Raw genomic sequence first — 16,825 nt, forward strand, 5'->3', positions numbered from 1 at the left:
TGACCTTTATTGGTCTGGTCCCTAATTTTGACTCACAAGCTATCAACCTGATCTTAGCTGTTTCTCAGAGGCAGCTCTTTGCAGTCTATACACTTAACATAGAAGTGACTTCTCAGCCCCTCCTATCCTGCTTATGCCTTCTAAAAAGCCTGTCACTCTTGATCACAGTATTCCAGCTCTGCAATTCATCCCAATGTGTTTCTGTGACAGCAATTAGTTCATAGTTTTCTTATTGCACCATGGTTTCCATCTCCTCCTGCTTATTTCTCATCCTTTATGCATTGACGTAGAACCACTTCAGCTGGCTATCAGGCTTATTACCATCTGGGGAAGACCTCCTGAATTCCTCTGGGAGAAAGTAATGTTCAGCTTGTTGTCCGTCAGCACCCCTAGATCCCTTTCAGCAAGGCAGCAAAAACGGATATTCTTCTGAGGTTTACAGAGTATTCACTGGAAGTGGAATTCTGACATTTCTTTGGCAAAATGACTTTCCTGTTTTTTTCGTGTCTTACTTTCTTGGTTACTCCCAGTTCATTTTCAAATGTTAGGCTACTATCTTAATTTAAAAATCTAATGTCAAATATACATAGGAATAGATAGAATAACATCAGTTGTGTTTATAACTTAATCTGGATGATGCAATGTGTGTAGTTAGAATTATACCTCAAAGGAATAATAAAAGGGTTGCTCTGAAAGTATTGCCTCCTGCTTTATTATGTTGGTCCAAGACATCAGAGGCAGATGTTAGTGATTTGGAAGTAGAGGTTGAAAGTTCCTGACAGTGTTTGGTTATATTTTGCTGCCATACAACAGGTGGAAGCAGAGAGGCATTCTGATAAAATGGCATCTGACATGGAGGTGTATGTGAAGCAAAGGTGTGTCACTGAATTCCTCCATGAGGAAAAAATGTTTCTGGAGACCAAGCTGGATGTGAGCACAGTGAGGTGGTGAGTGGTGCATTTCAGCAGTGGCAACAATGAAGTTAAAGACAAGCCACTTTCTGGACAACTATGCACAGTTGTCACATCACAAAAGATTATGACCAGGGAACTGTATACAGAACTGAATATTGGGTTCAATGCATTGGAAATGGTGGTGGCAACACTGGACTATCACAAAGTTTGCACCAGGTGGGTCCCACGAATGCTCACATGGAAACAGAAAGAACACTGTATGCAAGTTTGTCAAGACCTATTGAACCAATATGAGTCTGAAGGTGACAAGATTGATCCCCTGGTTTTCCTGCACATGTTGTGTGATCCCAGTCAAAATGATCTTTTCTACAACCACAGGTCAGTAAGCCTATCCTTGAATCTCGTGGAAAGCGACATAGTAAATCCTCTTTGAAAATATATCCCAAAACACAAAGAACAAAAAGCTGACTAGGAGTACTCATCAGGGATTTGAGAAGTGGAAATCATACAAAATCAACTTCATAGCCTTCTACAATAAGATGACTCATGGTGGAAGAGGATGGAGCAGTGGATCCTGTTCATCCTGTACTTAACAGGAATTTATGTCTGTATCCTGTTCGATTCTCACTGACAAACTGATGAAATATGAGTTAGATACATGGTCAATGAGGTAAAATTTGAATGGCCAGGTTCACGGTGTAGATCAGGGATACAAAATCCATCTAAAGGCTAGTTACTAGTGATGCACCCCAGGAATCAGTACTGGGATCAGTGCTATTTGACATCTTTATTAATGACTTAGATACGACAGAGAGTTCCTTCAGCAAGTCTGTGGGTGATTCAAATTTGACAAGAATATCTGACAGACTGGAAGATCCTGCAGCCATTCAGATGGACATAGACAAGCTGTAGAAATGTGCCAACAAGTTCATATAGTACAACCAAACCAAATGCAAAACCTTGGGAAAGCCTGGGAAATAATAATGTCAAACTTAAGGAGAGACTGTGGTCTTTGTGGATACCAAGTTGATCATGACTCAGCAATGAGTTTTTTGTGGCCAAAAAGACCAAGTGTATCATGGATAGCATTAAGCACAGGAATGCCAGCAGACTGAAGAAGGTTTCTTCCCCTGTACTCAGAGGAAAACTAAAACTACATAATAATCTCTATAAATAAACTGCAGGATTTTGAGTCAAAATATTTCTCATGTGAAATAGATAAAATTGGAAGGTTGGAAGTAAAATGTAAGTCATGGCTAGTATCTGTTTGCAGTCTGGAAGCTATGTTATAAATAAAATTCAGCAAATACAGCTGACATCATAAATACTTGGAAATCAAAATAATTTCAATAATTAATCTGTGAAATAAACGTGAGTGTCAGAATTTGCATACTTCGTCTTCTTACCCTCTTCCCTTTTACCAGCCTCTTCCCTTTGGGATACTTACTCAGCTGCAGTTTTTAACATGTCAAGAATTTGTAAACAATAACATGAAACTTTATCAAAAATAATATTAGGTGGCAGGTCAACTCAGGCAATCACAGTGCTTTAAAATGGAATGAAAGCAACATCAAATGAACATGCCTACAGGCAAGGCAGTGGTTGTCTAACAATGTAGCATAGAAAAGGACATTTGATTTAATGAAGTTCAATTTCATAAAAGTGCAGATCATCGAATGGGAATATCTCTGAAGCAACCAGGCAGTTCTGTAGCTTCCATTTTGCTGTTACAGGAGACAGCTAATTAAGCTTGGATGCTACCCTGAACAACTGAAAGCACAACCTAGTGTGGTCAAGATCAAAACTGGGCCCTAAACACAAGTCTATGACTCAGCTTGCTTCTGTACACATATGACGCTTGTGTGGTCATACTGAGCAGAGGTTATTTTATTCTTTGCTTGTTAAAATTGTGCAGCAAAATGTGTTATTGGTGCTTGTTTTGATATGTAGATCATTCTGCTAACACAGATAAAATCTTTGGAGTAAGAATGAGGCAATTAATATATACACTATCTCCATCATGTCACATAGGAAATAGTACTTTCTGCCTTTCCTCTCATTTAAAAGAGTTAGAAAGATTTGTGATTCTCTAAATTAAGTTTAATTTCTTCTGCATTATGAGTAATAGACACATGAAAAAAATCAAATGCCTTTTTTCTGTTGTTGTCCCTCCTACATATCAAAGGGGATGACAAGATGAAGAAAAAGAGACAAGAATCCTTTGCAAAAGACTAATTTTTGGCAGTAGCATGAGGGAAAATAACTGGAAGGGAACTTGGAGGTTTTGTAATGGAAATAAAGTGTACAAGACAGGGTGTATCAGGTAAATTGAGAAACTACTGTTATACTGATTAACTGACCAACACTGAGGGTTTTATCTTGTTGTGGAACTTCTCCCTCACATACACTTGCCTGAAGCAATTCTGGCTGCTAGTATCCTCTTGGAGTCAAGGTATTTCTGGAAAGTGTTATTAATGTGGCCTCTCCTCAATTTTCTGCTTATGGTTTCCAAAACTATGTTAGAAGTTTTAGAAGCTACATTTAGTTTTTTCCTCAGCCTTTTCTGTCAAGAACATGCTTATTAAATGCTTACTTTCTGGAACACTTGTCTAAATCAAACATCCAAGTAGTTTCTTTTTCCTCAGTAAATTTTTCTCCATAGAAATTCATTTCAGACCAAGGCAAATTCCAGAAGACGGAGTTTCCTAGAACTCCAGAGTAAGTATTTAGCATCAAATACACAAATGTGTTCTTAACATGGTTAAATAGAGCAAAATTTTCCTTAAAGAAAGTGTGCATGTCTTTCTTGACTTCTATAGCAGTTATGTAAATACTCTCACTCATGGTGATGAAATCTCCCTTGAGCTTTTTTTGTTTGAATGAAACAGCTTTTCAAAGCAGGATTGTTTCTTTCATATGAAGTCTGTTTTTAAATTCACATGAATGACCTTATTATCTCTACAGTGATCTCTGGAATCATTCAGGACAAAACCTCTATAAGAATAGTCTATTTCACTGTATTCACTTAGTCAAATCTAAGCACAGATGTCACAAACCACATGGGAAAATCATTTAACTAAGCATTTTTAAGAAAGTTCAAACTTTACTGGGGAATAAAAGCATATTAAATCATCCACTCATTGCCAGTTCAGTTAACTCCGCTTTACTTTAGAGTTTATGCAGTAAAGGTCATGCCTACCTGTTCATTACAAGACCCAGGCAAATGATTTGGGTGAATTCATGGAATTGAACTAAGTCTTTCCTTGAGTTCAGCTGAGAACATGGTGCAGTCACCCTGTCAGTTTGCACCATGCCTCAACACTGTGCCCACACCCCATTCTGTGGTAACATACTTCAGAGTGAAGGAAAGAGAGGGAATCCCAGTGTCAGAAGCTTTTATCTGAACTGCACTTTAACTTTGACTGCATAGCAAAGTGCTAAAATCACCTTGTGTTCCTATGTTTATTCTGTACCTCTTCAGGTGGGCATTTGGCTCTTTGGACAGGTAGGTCTTCACAGTTATTGAAGGCATCCAGGCACAGCATTTTGTTTTGCAGTAGCAGTGGAAGCATACAAGCATGAACTCTAAGACTAGCTCCAAGAAGCATTCAAATGCTTCATAGAGCCAGGTTACTAATTCCGTCCGCTAGCACATGCTGGAGCACATGCCATCTAATCTTCATTCTTGTCGTTCTACCTGCATGCTCACACATGCTATTATTACACAAATCACAGGTTGGAAAGGATATGAAAGATCATAAAGTCCAACCTACCACGGCAAAAGCAAGGTCTTGACAAAAATGGCTAACATCTTTTCCATCCAAACTTTAAAATTCTCAATTGTTGAAGAATCCACCACATTGTAGGAAAGTTATTCCGGTGACTGACTGTTCTCAAGGTAAATTTTTTTTCTCTTATATTTAATCAGAATCTCCTCTTGTGCAATTTATAAATGACCATATATTATAAAGGCAATAGATAAAGTGAGGGCAGAGGTACACTATGGCAATTTGCTCTGCAGCTGGGGAGAAAAAAACCCTGCTGGAAAGCAGCTTTGCTCTGAAAGAGCTAGGAGACTTGGTGGACATCAAGTTGAACATAAGTTAGTGATGTGCTTTTGCTGTTAAGAAGGCTAACAGTATTCTTGGTTACATTAGGCAAATTATCACCAGCAGGTAAAGAGAGATGATCTTTCTGCTCTACTCAGTATTGGTGAGGCTGCACCTGGAGTACTGTGTCCAGTTCTGCTCCTTGTACAAGCAGATCTGGACATACTGAAAATAAAGTAATGGAAGGCCACCTGTGTGATAAGGAACTGGAGCACCTCTCCTTTGAGGAGAGGCTGAGAAAGCTTGGACAGTTCAACCAGGAGAAGACAGGCTCAGGGGATGTCTTATCAATTTGTATAAATACCTGAGGTGGAGTACAAAAAATATGAGACCAAGCTCCTGCTTGTCTCCCACAGTATTCTCCTAGGGAAGTGGCAGCCCTTGGATTGGACAGGTACACTACTTGCTGGGTAAAGAACCGGCTGGAGGGCTGGGCCCAGGGAGTGGTGGTGAATGGAATTAAATCCAGCTGGTGTGTGGTCATGACTGGTGTTCCCCAGGGGTCAGTACTGAGGCCTGTGCTGTTTAATATCACTATCGAAGACCTGGACGAGGAGACCGAGTGCACTCTTAGTAAGTCTGCTGATGAAACTAATCTGAGAGGAAGTGTTGATCTGCCTGGAGGTAGAAAGATCCCTCAGAGTGATCTGGGCAGGCTGGATCACTGGTCTGAGGCCAGTGGGATGAAGTTCAACAAGACCAAGTGCCAGGTCTTGCACTTTGGCCACAACAACCCCAGGCAATGCTACAGGCTTGGAGCAGAGAGGCTAGAAGACTGTGTAGAGGAAATGGAGCCAGAGGTGTTTGTCAGTGTTTGTCTGAACACGAGCCAGAGGTGTGCCCAGGTGGCCAAGAAGGCCAATGGCATCCTGGCTTGTATCAGAAATAGTAGTCAGCAGGATCAAGGAGGTGATTGTCCCCCTGTATTGTGCTCTGGTGAGGCCACACCTCAAGTACTATCTTCAGTTTTTGGCCACTCAGTACAAGAAAGACACTGAGGCCCTGGAGTGTGTTCAGAGAAGAGCAAGGAAGCTAGTAGGGCTCTGGACTGCAAGACTTATGAGGAGCAGCTGAGGGAACTGGGACTGTTCAGTCTGGAGAAGAGGAGGCTCAGGGGAGATCTTAATGCTCTCTACAACTACCTGAAGGGAGGTTGAAGCAAGATGGGGTTTGGCCTCTTCTCCCATGTACTTCTCAACAGGACTAGAGGGAAAGGCCTCAAGTTGTGCCAGCAGAGGTTCCAACTGGATATTAGGAAACATTTCTTCTCTAAAAGGGTGGGCAGGTGATGGAACAGGTTGCCCAGGGAGGCTATTGAGTCACCACCCCTGGAAGTGTTCAAGAACCATCTGGATATGGTACTAAGGGACATGGTTTAGTGGGGAAATATTGGTGGTGTGTGAACAGTTGGGCTGGATGATCTTGGAGGTCTTTTCCAACCTTGGTAATTTGGTGATTCTTTTTAGTGGTGCCAAGTGGCAGGATAAGAGGTAATGGGCACAAACCGGAACACAAAACATTCCAACCTTAGGAAGCACTTCTTTACAGTGCAGGTGATGGAGCACTGGAGTCAATTAATCAGGGAGACTGTGGAGCCTTCCTCCTTGGAGAGGCACTTCAGGCACTGATTCACACAAGTCCTCATTGGTGGCAGCTCCCCAAGCCCTCCTGCCCAACTGCAGGCTGCTCCACATGGACTGCAGCTCTGGCCCCGGGCTGATCCTGCAGGGGTTCTCCATGGGCTGTACCTCCTTCAGTCACATCCACTGTTGCACCATGAGCTCCTCCATGGCTCTGCATGGTGCCCATGGGCTACAAGGGAACAGTCTGCTCCACCATTGTCTTTTCCTGGGCTGCAGGTTACTTCTTTTCCACACCAGGAGCATGTGCTGCCTTCCTTCTACTCTGACCTTTGTGTGTGCAGAGTTGACTCCTTTGTATCACAGCTGCTGCTGTACTATTTCTTAAATCTGTTGTCCCAAAGGCACAACTAGTGTTGCTCATGGCAGAGCTCTGGTTGGTGGTATGTCATTTTTAGACTCTTTGATTTGAGACAGTCACTGGGCTCTGCTCATATAGGCCACCCCTGCAGCACTACATGCTGCAAAACTTTGTCACACTAACCCAATACACAGATAAACTGAAATTAAAAAACAGCTAGTGAAATGGAGTGTATTTATGCCTTGAATAAAACAACAACAGCCTACATAAGAAAATATATGTATTTTTTGTCAGGATGAGCAATAATCTTTTCCCATATATGTTAATGATTGTTGACTGATTAAATCTTACCGCAAGTCTCTGTACTGAAGCCATAAATACATAAGCCTAACCATGGAAATATTCAGAGTCCATTTTACAGGCAAAGAAACTGAAGCACAGAAAAGAAAAAAACTGATTAGTTCATTGTTCAAGAGGGAGCCAAAGGAACATCTGTGAATAGCTTCCTGCCTTTGAATCCCTGTCCAACTCTGTAATTATAACACTATGCCTTCCAACTAGGAATTATAGTCATTCTTAGGGGGTACTGAGAGCTCTAATAGTTGCATCAGCCTTGTGCTGGCTCTGCAAAAATCAGAGCAGAGGTGTGCAAGCAAGTGCTCTTTCCTTGAATTCAGGAGTTTTGTTGTCGTTTACACTGTTCAAAATGGTTTGCTCACACTGTGTGTAGAACTCTACACAAATAATTTTCGGTTTTCATAAAATAACTGTTAGCAGTGCCTGGTAAATGACTAACCTATTTTTGTGTTCAGGTAAGACTAAGAAGCAACAGGAAAATACTGAAACAGAGGAGGTTCTGTCCAAACATCAGGATGCACTTCTTTATGGTAAAGGTGACAGACAATGGCACAGGTTGCCCAGGGAAATTTTGGAGTCACCGTCTTTGGAGACCTTGAAAAATCATCTAGACACAGTTCTAGGCAGCCTTCTCTAGATGTCCCTGTGTGAGCAGTGGGATTAGACCAGATGGTTTTCAGAGGTCCCTTTCAATCTCAACCAGTTTGTTAAGACTGAGTTAATACGAAGATATAGGAACAAAGTTTAAGCTTTTTTTTTTTTTAAACCCTCTTTTTTTTAATTTAATTTTATTTATTTATTTTTTTTAAATGAGGTTTCTGCTGGGTAAGGAGACGTTTCTGACAGAAAATTTTATTTTGTTTGGCACTATGAGCTCTTGGACAAAATATAACCAAAGAGACAATGTAGTGGGTTTTATGTGTTCTTAGAAAGACAGTACAGGTTAGCTTATGATGTAAAGGCTATTTTAAAAAAAAAGAAAAAAATGAGATTATAGTTTAGTTAACAAGTCAGTAAAAACAGTGTATGAGAGGAACTCATGTAAACTATTATTAGCATATTTGCTCAAGGAAACAAATGAATGAGGTTTAATAAGACGGTGCATGTGCCTAAGAGGCAGTAGATATTGGTATAGTGGGATAATGGTAACAAGACTTGCTGCAAAGGTAGGAGGAATATAAAAATAAAACTAAGATGTAGGAGTGGAAACTGATAGTGAAATATGTTTCAGAACCTCTCTTATCTAAATGAGGGGAGAGTAGGAGAGGGGATAAATAAAGGAACTTTAAAACTAGTATGAGATGAGGTAGGGGAAAAAAAAGTAGGAAAATAAAGTATTATGAAGAGGAGGTTTCTTACACTGAAATACAGTCCACTCTGTTGCAATGACATCAAGATAAATTCTGCTCTCCGATCAACTGATATGAAACTTAACTAATTCCATCTGTCAGTTAGACTAGTGCAAATCTAAAAGTACTTAAAGAAAACAGTGAATTGAGAAATAGGGTAAAATCTTGCTTTTTAGATCAAACCATCTTGCAAACTCTTATATCTTCAATTTTAGAACAGTAAGTGGTTTACTCCATTCATTTTGCCAGAGCTCAAGCAAAAGAAACTACGCTGTTCCCCTATTTAGACTGCCTCTTTGGAGAGTCACATGAAACGTTCCTGCAGTGCTTCCCTAAGATCCTGATAGCTGCTGTTTATGTTGATATATGTTGATATGATTCATTCTATAATAGTTAACTATAAGAGCAGGTTTATTTCATGCTTAAAATCACACAGGTTTCTACTTTCAGAAAAAGACAAAAATAAAAAGGAAATTTAAGCTAAAGAAACTTGTGGAAAAATAAGCCTAAAAAACGAACGTCTGTTTTAGGATTCTTTTTAGTCAGCATTTTTGTCATTTCCCAGAAATTAAGCTCTCAGTGATAAGCACTGTGTCTGATCTTGCACAGGTGTGTTGAGAGATGAGAAAAGGGAACATTGCAGTCCCATTTAGTTAATATCATTAACGTCAATGAATATGTGGCTTCATCAAGAAAGTATCAGGTCAAACTAAGAGAGGATGCAAGAGCTACAACTGCACTGTGTTCCCCTTCTTGGAAGGGTAGGTAAAGTACATTCCCCAGACACTCGTTGTTTCTCTGGTGAGTGGCAGTTCACCTTCCACTCTCCTTGGGGCTTCACATTTGTGAAGTTTGGATAATCTGATATCTGGAGGGCTGATGTAAGGCTCTGTCTGACACAGAGGACTTGAACAGTTTGAATAAAGGTAAACTCTTTCTAAATATTGTGGTTTAACCTGTCAAGCAGCTTAGCACCATGAAGCCATTCATAACAGCAGCAGCAACAGTATCAGGAACAACAACATAAAAAAGAAGTTATGCGCAAGGCAACTGCTTACCACCAGCCAATTGATACCCAGACAGCCAATGAACAGTGGCAGCCCCTCTTCCACCAAGACAACTACCCCCACATTTTATTGTTGAGCTTGACATCATATGACATAGAGTGTCCCTTTGTTCAGTTTGGGCAAGCTGTCCTGCCTGTATCCCCCTTCCTGCTCCTTGTGCATCCCTGGCTCGTTGCTGGCAGGGCAGCAAAGGAAACAGAAAAGTTCTTGACTCTGTAGAAGTACTACTCTGCAACAGCTAAATACATTGGGTTTTTTATCATCATCATTTTTCTCCTAAATCTAAAACATAGCACAATGTCTACCACTATGAAGAAAGTTAACTCTATTGAAGCTGAAAGCAGGATATTGTTTTATATCCTTACCTTACTATCAGTTTTCAGGCACATTCCAAAGTAGTATTCAGTGTATAACTGAAGAAAAATCACAAAACATGAATGCCTCACTCCTCAACGCACCCCACGTGTTTCAAGCTTGCTTTTCACATGCTTACAGGTGATAAGAAATAAAGATGCTGTAACACAATGAAAAGCACAACAATAGCAGCAAAGCAGCAAGACCTGGCTACAGCAAGTGAAGATTCACCCAGATGCAACAGTTGTGGGCACAGAAATAAGAGGAAGAAGCTGCTTACATTCAGAAGGCCTCAGGTATACAGGGACCTTCAGAGATATCCCTCCAATGCCAATCCTTAATTGAGGTCTGGAAAGGAGTTGATCCTGGCTCCACCCCTTGCAGTCACTCAGGTGCGCTGCATGCACCTGAGCTCCCCTGGGTTGGCCCTGCCTTCCCATCAGGTACTCAATCACTTTTTCAAGCCATCACTTAGCATTTCCACTACAGACATCTTCTGATGTTCCAGTGGCCTCTCCTTTTTCATTACTTTCAGCGTACAGAGCCAACATGAAGAGATTTGCCTCAGACTTGTAGTGTTAGTATATTTTCCCCTAAGGATATTCTCAAATGGTCCCTCTCATCAGGTGCAAGTTAAGAAGAGACTTACAATCCATGTGAGAAACTCCAATGAAATAAAACAACAAAAAAGGACTGAAGCTAGTAAGTGATGAAAGGAAAGGGATTTGAGAAGAAGTGTAACGGTACCATTACTTATTTTCACAATTTTGTGCACAAGTTCCAGATAATAGGAATCTGAGCATTGCATAGTAATTCATTCTGACACTAATGGAACTATTTAAAATGTACTCTAATATCTTTTTGAGGAGTAATGCATGGTATTTGAAAGAAAACTTTGCTTGATGAGGAGGGAGAGAAGATATACTCTGCTGTGGTTTCCCCTCACACATTTAAAACTGAGAAGCAGCCTGAGTACTTCAAAGAGCTATCACTTGTTTCACTCATGATAAATCGTTAGCTATTTTTTCTCTGGAAGGGCAAGGGTTTTTTTGTGTAACATCGACCTTCATAAGAGCACAGAAACAAATAGAATATACAGGAAAAGAGTGTGTTAATATTTTTTTTCCTTCAATATATGCAAAAAAACAACCAAAAAAATCTCTAAACTCTTGAACGATCAGTTCAGCCACCTGCTCCACCTAGTCCAGTCATCATCCAGCCAAATTTACATTAATCTCCACCATCAGGATTTGTTCCAGGAATATACAAATTTGCAGTTATCAGATTTAGTTACTGTTATCATATTAAACCAGCAGGCTAAAACAATGTGGGGAACCTGATCCCACCCTACCTATTTAAAACATCAAGATAGGCTTTTATAGTCAGGTTGCAACAAAACTGAAGTTCAGATTTCCACGGGCTGCAGCTGGAGCAGGAGCAAGCACTATTTCCATTCTAGTTACCATAGAACAAATTTCTATAATTCCGTGCATTTTTAAGACTTAAATATACCATGACTGTACAAGAAATCAGAGCAATTTTTCTAGAAGAAATTGGTAATAGCATTTATATCACTTCATTAAAGGTCTAGGCCAGCAGTAAAATAAAATAAAATGTGTCTCAAAAATCCAATGTATTATGTAGCGTATTGTAGGTAAGTAAATATGACGACAGCATCTGAATCTGTTAGCCAGTTTCACAACCAGACCTTCAGAGAAGAGTTGTGAGATCTGATTTGTGCATCTGGACTTCTGCCTAAGAATTACTATTTTAGACAGAACATTTGGAAAATGGGGAAAATTCAGTTAGACTTGCATCTCCTTAGAATTGTGGCAGGTACTGTCAGTGTTATGAGCTAGATGGTAGCTCCTGATCATGTCCTTACTCTTCCCAATTCTCTCTACAAAAGCCAGCGTATACATGTACATATGTATATTCCAGTCTTCCACCCTAATAATATAGATGTTCTTAAATTATTCTTTTGCTAATCAATGATAATATACTAAAAGGTTTTGTTGTTTTATCTTCTTGCACTCTCTCAGCCTGTGTTTTGCTTGAAGCACTTATATAGTTCATAATTAATATGGTACAAGGAAAAAAAGAAAATGGATTTCTCACAAATCTTTAAACCCACATATTGAATAAAAACCCTGTCTCTTTTTCAAGGCAAAGTCAGTATGTCAAATATGTGAACCTTTTATTTTTTTTCTCTGCAAAAAGATAAAAATTCACTCAAACATTACTGAAAAAGCAGGAAAAGAAAGAATCATTAAATCATTAATTCAGGGAATAACATAGATCGGAAGAACATCTAGAGATCATTCAACTACTTGCCCAAAACAGGTTTAAAACTGATCAAATTGCTCCAGTAGGATCATGAGTAGCTGCAAGAATGGATTCCTCACAGATTTTGTGGGTATGTGTTCCAGCATTTGGCCACCCTCATGACAAACCAAACCAAACCAAACCAAACCAAACCAAACCAAACCAAACCAAACCAAACCAAACCAAACCAAATGAAAACAAAAGAAAACAAAACCTAATCCAAACCAAAACACAATACAAAACAAAATCCTACAATATCCTATCAGAATATCCTGGGATGAAGTGTGTGCTCAGTCAACTGCTATGTACAGCATCAGTTATCAAGAAGCCTTCCTCCCTGACTTTGTTTCTTCCTAGACTGAGCAGACACAGCTCCTTCAGCCTCTTCTCAGAAACCCTGCCCTGCAGTCCAACTTGGTGGCCTCAGTGGGACTTAGATCAGTACATCAGTGTCTGTCCAGTACATGTAAACCTGAGGCTGGGCACACCACGCCAAATGCATTGCACAGGTCCTGGACACCAGGGCATAAAACCTCCACCAATGCTGGCTGCACCCTGCCTTGTGCAGCCTGGGATGTTGAGGGTATTTCCTAGCTGTACAGAGACACTGCTGACTCACGATCAACATGGTGTCCTTCAGGCCCTGAGATGTGTTCTGCAAAGCTGCTCCTGATCAGTTAACCTCTGACTGCTCTGCAGCAGAGCAGAACAGTTCCCCATAGGACCGGTTTTGCATTTGTTTTTGATGAACTTCATGAGATTCTGTCTGTTTCTTCAGCTTCTCCAAACCTCTCTGAATCAGAAGTATTTGCCTGCATTCTAGATGAATACAGATTTCTCATTCATCAGATAGTTAAGTTATACATAATGTTAAGCTCATGTTTTCATATGGGCATACAGGAAATCCACGCCTTTGTTAAAGCAAGGTAATAGTAAAAACAGATGAACTACTATCAAATTTTCTCAAATATTTATAGGGTTTATCTTAGCAATTTCACTAAAAACAAATTTTCTTGATTTTCTTAAAAGTAGCAACTATTTAGTCTGCCCTCTAATGTCTTTGAGAAGTTACTTACACTAACACTGTCAAAAAAATATGCATAAGTACATTTAGACTCATTGGCAAGTTCAGAGAATTTGCCCAAAGAGACATAAAAAATTAACTGAAATAAACATTCATTTGGACAATACAATCTAACAATTATCTGCATAAATCAGAAAGAAAAAAAAACCCTGATGGGTTCAATTACTTCCAAGGTTTAAGTGATCAGCTGCCTTCATCAAACATATCTAGAAAATAAATTTTAACAGGGAATAGCTATGAAAGAGAAAAGGTATTTTTAATAGGGATCTTTTGTAAGAAACAAGAAATGGACAAAAACATCCAAACAGCATATTTATGGAGGTAATAAGCTCTCCATCCCTTGGAATGTGAATAATCTTACTAAATGGAGATATCTAATTTGAGTTAGTCACTGTGAATTTCCTGTTTAATCTATGACAACCTAGTCAAAATAGCTGGTGGTGTCCAGGACATGATTAATCTCACCCGAAAGTAGAACTCTGAAATAGGCCCGATCAATCAAGCTTGAAAACTGCCTATGAAGGCACTTCTGAGTGAAGAGAACTTTGCTAATTGAAAAGAGAGATCAGTAGAGTAGCTTAGACACATATGTCTACATTGTGGAGGTATCCAGCTAGATGAGACAAAGCCTACTCTTGGACACTTTAACATATTCAGAAGCAATTTTCTGTTTAATCCATGGATCACTGAGTCAGATTCTGCAAGTGGAAAATGTAAAAGAGACCAGAATGGAGGACCATTCTGGAAAAATCCCCACTCCTGCTCCCTGACATAGCAGATTTGAAATTGCATCATTAATTTTATAGCTAATGTCATACCAATATGGTATATTTAGAAAGTTGCTCTGTCAGTATTCCCAGAATAGAAGTAGTCATTTTCAGCTACTTATTGTGAAGTAGCAAGAGGGAAAAGCTACTAAGATGGCTCTTCAGATTTCCTAGTACTGTAGGTGTGTCTGTGAAGCCTAGGCTCTTGCTGCATAGAAAGGCCATCTAGTGGAGTGAGCAGAAGGGGAGGAGGGATGGAGGGAAGAAGGATTGTGAGGCAGTCCATTAACTTCAATGAACATTTGCTTCCCAGCAGTCTGAATTCTAAAACTGTTTAATTCACAGCTCAAAAGACTCAAGGGTTAAAAGGATGTTTGAAATTCTGTGTAAATTTTACACAGGTAGTGAAATGAAGCAGAAAAGAAACAAAGTCAATGAGCTGAAGAGAACTGATGGGTAAACTAAGGCTGTTACCCACCTCCACATGAAGGAGGATGAACAAAGTCATACACTCATAAAGATTTCAAAGTCTTTCAGAAGGCATGCATAAGCTTTGGATGTTACAATGTACTTCATAGTAGACTATAGTATCCACAGTCTGCCTCAGTAGAGATGCTTTAAAGCCAGCCCAAACAGTACAGACAGATATGGACACAAACTGGAACGCAGAAGGTTCCATCTGTATATCAGAAGAAGTTGCCTAGAGAGGTTGTGGAGCCTTTGTCTTCAGAGACATTCAAAATCTGTCCTTGGGCAACATGCTCTAGTTTACCATGCTTGGACAGGGAATGGACCAGATGATCTCCAGAGGTCACATCCAACACTGACCATTCTGTGACTTTAGAGGAATGCAAGAATGGATTCCTCACAGATTTTGTGGGTATGTGTTCCTTTATTCCTCACAGTTTCGAACACTTACTGTAAATCACAGGGGAAAAATACAGTGGCAAAACTGAGCAGATTATATCACTGACATTAAGGGCATTGAAACAATTCAACTCAGTCTCCTGTGAACATACAAGGATATAGTAACACCCTACCAGCTTCCCAGATGCAGTGGTGAAATAGGGAGAGTTCTGGAAGCATCTGAGGGGATGAGAGGAACCAAGTAACCCGTGAAAAACTAGGGAACATGATGAGAAAGAGAAAATACGAGGATTTTTATTTTTAAGATGAGATTTAGCAAGATTATCCGAACCTCCAGGGCCTATCAATTTGCCTGGACATAAGATTTGTAGCACTTTCCTTTGGACCATTATGTGAATTACCCAAACTGCTTACAAAAATATATCCTCCCAGTCATGTATTTTTTGTTTCTCTGTCTTGACTAGGCTTTTCCTGTTGTGCCTAAAAAGAAATATAAATTAGAACATACATATTTATGGATAAATCTGTGTGTGTATATATATCCCTCTATGTCTATGAAAGCAAATTGTAACTTCTTTTCACATATTTCAAGCATGTATTTTCCTTGAAGGCTAACCAAAGAGAAAAGACGTTTACTGATGTGGTTATTTCTTCATGGGCTCTGGAAGACTAAGGATGGGGGCAGAAGCAGAGAAGGCAAGGATGCAGAAATGAGAAGCTGACATGACTAAAGTATCTGTGAAAGAGACTATTCAGAGAGGATACTATGCACACTCTATGTAAAGACCTCAGGCACTGGCAAACACTTACCAAACAGAACTGCCAATAAACACTCAGGCTAAGAAAGCTTTACAAGCACTCAAGCACAATTTTTTCTTCAATGATGAGATGATAAGGAGTTTCTGAGAACTTGAATGATCACTTCAAGGTTCCATGAGAACTGTTCAGCAGAGACAAAAAATGCACTTGAGGATCAGATTCTGGATTCTTTTGAAGTCAGTGGAAGATTTACCATTCACTGTGAGCAATCAAAACATCCTTGAAGCTGCTAAAGACTGAACTTGTGGCTGCAATATCACCTCTGTGCATTTCACCTAGAAGAAAAAGGATGTGAGGCTGAGCAAAGCAGATCTCTACTTACAGCGCCAAACAGATTTTTGTTCAATTGCTGACATTTGCAATTGCTTTTCTTGCTATTTACTGTTTGTATAGGATTCCATTTCTTCCTTTTCCTACTTCTGGTTCTGGTATAATGCCCTTTTGCCTGGAGGGAGGAAAAGGAACAGATGGTATGAAACTAGGCAATTAGTCACCATAGTAAAAGCAGTAAAATTCCACATTTAACCTCTCAGGCTACTTCCTCAAGCTATTCCCCTTGTGTCTCCCATGCAAAACTAATGAGTATAAAATTATTTCCATTTATCTGTCTCCAGTCTTAACTGATATTAAAGTGACCAAAGCAATTCTGATTGACATTTTCTGAGGCTTGTGAACCTATAAATTTTGATCATTCATAATTGTCAGTACTGCTATAAACATTACGTACTTCAACCAGCAAAACTGACCATTCACAGCTCCCAGATGTGAACTACTAAATACTCAGGCCTCAGGAGCTTGGAAAACTACTTACAAAGCTGCTTGGGCAGAACCCAAAAGAGAAAAATGAAAGGAAAGGGAATTAACAGGAACAA

The sequence above is a fragment of the Numida meleagris genome, chromosome Z (assembly GCF_002078875.1).
Source record: "Numida meleagris isolate 19003 breed g44 Domestic line chromosome Z, NumMel1.0, whole genome shotgun sequence".
NCBI classification, from domain to species: Eukaryota; Metazoa; Chordata; class Aves; order Galliformes; family Numididae; genus Numida; species Numida meleagris.